Below are 4,749 nucleotides of genomic sequence, written 5' to 3'. Positions count from 1 at the left end.
GTCTCCTTTTCTGTGTCGGAGACAGCCACACTGCTCGCTCAGACACTGTCACCCTCTAGATGTCTGCACAGATCAGTAAATGTCTTAGCAGTGTGGAGGGAAACTCCAACCCGCTCACACATTTCTCAGACGAAAATGTATGCAGCCTCGGTCAAAGCATCCTCCAGTGCAGCGGTGAAAATACAGGAAATAACACACTCAGACTGTGACAGGACACAGACGGTGACAGCCCGGTGACAAGCAGCACTGTGAGGGACACTCATGAGAGAGACGAGGATCTTGATTTGAAATTGTGTGAAGATGATGACTCCCTCTGCTCTTTGCTCGTGCCTCTGTCACACCCTCCTTTCCCTCCCTCACCTCTCTCTGTCTCTCTCTCAGACATAATGGGTTGTAAGCCAGCATCTCTCTTACTATGCTCCTATGGAGGCTAATCTCACTCAGGAGAACATCCGTTATCATAATATGACTGAAAAACACGCTTCCATTAATGCATAAACCCAAAGCAACAAGCAGTAACAGCAGAGAGAAAAAACGAATGTTTGCACACAATATCAGCAGCTTTTACCGCGATTGTGCCTAAAAGTCTTTTTTCAGCATTGTGTATGTTTCTGCATGTGGGTGCTTTCATGCATTATGCTGAAACCACAGTCTAATTTCTTTATTTCGGAAGCCCAGACGGATACTCATGCAGCACTGTGTTTGTCTCCGCACAGCCGCGTCAGGCTGGCTCATCATATTTGCCCTGTGGGGTGAAGGGAAGTGTATCTAATATTCATGGCTGTGAGGCCATTAAGAGCTGGTGTGACTACAGGGGAATGATCAATGCAAGGATTGAGACGAGCAAAAGCATTAACTTCTACTCCCAAAAATATTAGAGAATAGAACTGCACCACCCTCCGAGGATAATCTAATGCGGCATTTTTTTTGTGTCAAATTAAATTTTTACTTCACACCATAAACTTTCAACATAAATCTGTTAAAATAGCAGCTGAGAGTGTGTCGGTATGAGGCAGGACCGTTAATGGGAGTGATTCTGTTAATTTAATCAACAGTCATTTCACACGGTGAATTCATACATTTGATGCTGTAAAGTCTCTTTAGTTTGAAGATAGGGAACTGTTGATTATTCTGTGTGGAAGTGTTTAGCATCACTGTAATTTCAGAATAAGGAGCACATTTATACAGCGTGAGCGTGGAGCAGGAAAACACAGAAAACACTCGCTTAAGAAAACTAAAGTCGCTCAACACATTAAAATTTGAACAGTTGAACAGTCACTGAGTTGTGCCTTAAAATCTACAAATGTTCTGTGTGTTTGTGTTTTGGAAGTGATTAAAAAAAACTGATGAATCAGTTACCATAGAAAATGCAGCTCAGTTTTTCAGGTGCAGGGCATCGTGAAGCTGTTTGTGAAGCTGAGTTTTAGAAAGTATAAGAGTTCATCTTTTCTTATGTATACGTATATGTTGCTATTTTCATCATGAATTAATCATCAAAAGCGCCTCCACCTTGTTATTTATGAGGCTTTTCTGTTTTTCTTAAGTCTTACAGTGATGGTAAATCAAATATCTTTTTTATTTATCATTGAACAAAATAAGCTATTTGATGACATCACCACCACAAAGAATCCTTGTTAACAAAGCTCTAACTAAACCAGTAAATTCCTTGCGTGTGTTTGTTAGTAGATTACCACAGATGATGCTCCTCTGTGGACAGATAAACCCTCTGACTCAATGAGAGGAAAACATGCGCATGCAATTACTCCTCAGCAGTGGATCTTAATTGATTATGATGAGAATGAGTGCTGAGTGGGCATCCAGCATTTCATGACAGTGCAGTTAAAAAGAGCTGCGAGTGGATGTTCTGAAAAAGGGTCTTGGATGGTGATGTAGGGGGAGAAAGTGTGTGTGTGTGTGTGTGTGTGTGTGTGTGTGTGTGTGTGTGTGTGTGTGTGTGTGTATATATAGGAACAAGTATTTGTTCTCAATTGTCTCAGCATTATAGTCAAAACTTTGGTTTGGTTTTGAGGTCAGAAACAGGTGCAGGCGGAGGTTACAGTGAGTCAGAGCTTGATCGATAATTTGTGCTCAGTTGTGTGTAAGAGGAAGTGCGGAAGCATATGCCCCAGAAGGTAATCACTTTTGTTTAAGCAGAAATGTCTAACTGGCACGCCAATGCATGATTATGAAATTCTTACGATTTTTTAGTGCCCTGGTTTCAATGAGTGCCGGGCCAGTATCGATCTGTTGCCGGGAACAGTCTCACATCAGTTCCTTTAACACTTACACGTGGTCATTTGCCAGCCTTCATCACTGCTGCTCTTCTTCTCGCTACCTTCTACAGCACAGAACTGTGTTGATACAACACGCTAACTGTATGCAAACTGTATACAGTATAAAACTATTTGTATGCAAAAGTATAGACTGAAACGTTTGAGAACGCCAAGGACACAGAAGAAACGGGGGAAGAGCAGGAGCCAGTATTCAAACTTCAAATTCAAACTCAAATGCATGTTTGGTCTCAACAGTTTCATGATAACATGTGTTTACCACAACAACAACAACCACAACCACAACAACAACCACAACAACAACAACAAGCTAAATAGGAAGCACGTTCTACAAAGGGGTGCTGCCATTTGCCATTAACTGATATTTACAACACAATCATAGAGTGGACTGAGGGAACGTTGATGAGGAGACAACAGCAGATTTTAATGTGAAGCTTGAAGTTTTGATGCTGCTTCATATTTAATGTTAGACTTACGCATTTCACTTTAAGACAAACCATGTTAAGCTGGTCCTCCGTCCTGCTTTCTGCCCTGGTTATGTATATAGGTGGAGTTTTAAGGTTCTGCTACAGGATACAGAGTGTTTCCATAAGTTAGAAGGAAGGGGAAGGAAATAGATCAGCTCATTTTAACTAGAGGAACAGTGATGCTTTATAGAAAACAAACAGCAGATTTGACTGCAAATCAAGCAATCTTGATGTTTTTAATAAAGTCACAACATAATAGATTCTTTGTTTTACAGTCCTCAATAAACACTCATGTGAATCCTGAAATGTTTGTCACAGTCAGGAATGACTTGACTCTGATATGGACGTAGAACAGCAGAATACACATTTCACCTCAGGGTTTTACCTCAAATCTACCCCAAACATTTCAGACAATTCAGACCAGAAATTTAGAAGGCAGCTAATTTCACTTTGCAAAGGCACTTAAGAAAATACTTTTGAATCAGAGATTTGTTTTGACATATTCTGAAATGTCAGAGAATCCTCCAGTTGTTTGGATTGACTTGTTAGCAAGGACAATATGCTCAACCATGTAGCTCAGAGTTAGAAGAGTGCTGCCACCTAGTGTTTAAGAGACCTAACAGCAATACAGCCACTGGCCTGCCCTTGTAACTACACTGTGAACCTTTTATTTCAGACTGTAATTAATTTAAAGAACTGTGATTTCATTTGAAATTTACATAATTTTTATAATGAGCCCATAAAATCTAGTGAAGCCTCATTAATTGTTTCAATATAAGTTTTGTTGGTTGAGACACTAATTTTAGGTGTTATATTTTACAATGCATGTCAGGCCTGTGACCGTAATATTCCTCCAGGTGCGGCTGTTTGCTCCCACGGACCAAAGACTTGCAGGTTAAATGAACTGTAAACTTCTGGAACACAAACCTACATATGTGAAAGTGTGTATCTGACTGTGTTGCCCCATGATAGACGGGTCCTCATTCAAGGCATACTGGGTGGGCATATCATGGACACTGAAATCTGGCCCCATGATATTTACCCATGTCCTCCTTCAAACAAATAACTGGAATTTAGATTTCATAATAGCAATTTACACCAGTAATCTTTGTGAACACACCTAAACATACATATATGTTCAATCACCCTGACTTGAGAAACACTGAAAAAAGCTTAACTGTCACCCATACATTTCACATTCTTCTCTTATATCTTTGTGTGGACATATATTACCCACATCATCTGTTGTGGGGACAAAAATCAAGTCCCTGTTACAGAAATCATTACATGTTAGGGTGAAGACTTGGATTAATGTTAAGATTAGCCAGGTCCAGGAAGTGAATGTAAGTCTATGTAGTGTCTCTGTGTGTGTGCGTGCCTATTATTTGTTGATATATTTGGATTGGTGTTGGAGGGTTCGGGGTGTCCTCTGTGCCAGTTCTGAAAGCCACCGGCCCGGCTGCCGTGCATGACTCCCCCCACCCCCACCCACCGAACACCGTGTGCGTCGGTTTTCTTTGAAGAGGGCGCCGTTTTCCCCGCAGAGCCGCGCCGCTGACGCCGCTCCGCGCCCGGCCCACGTGACGAGGCGAAGCGGCCTCTCCTCTCCTCTCTCGGTCCTTCCTTCCCAGGGTTCAATGAGCGCTGTGTGGCCCCACCCCGTCTCTCTTCAGCGCTCTCTATCTCCTCAATGTAGGCTACTATTCTCGGAGAGAGAGAAAGGGAGAAAATCATAACCTCCAAGAATTGGTTATTCCTGTCTTTCACCTTCCACGACCAGCAGCCAGGAGGGGAGCGGCCTTCGCGGTGGGAATGTGCCGCTACAACCCCGCGTCCGATTTTTTTATGAATGTAAATGCACATGTAGTCTCAAGCCTGTAGCCTGTTTACCCACCTCGGATTCAAGAGAAATATATTTATATATATATATATATATATGCGTGTGTGTATGTGTGTGTGCGTGTGCGCGCGCGCGCGCGCTCTCGTGTGTG

Source organism: Chaetodon auriga, chromosome 10, assembly GCF_051107435.1.
Source record: "Chaetodon auriga isolate fChaAug3 chromosome 10, fChaAug3.hap1, whole genome shotgun sequence".
Taxonomy (NCBI): Eukaryota; Metazoa; Chordata; class Actinopteri; order Chaetodontiformes; family Chaetodontidae; genus Chaetodon; species Chaetodon auriga.
This window is presented reverse-complemented; position numbering follows the sequence as displayed.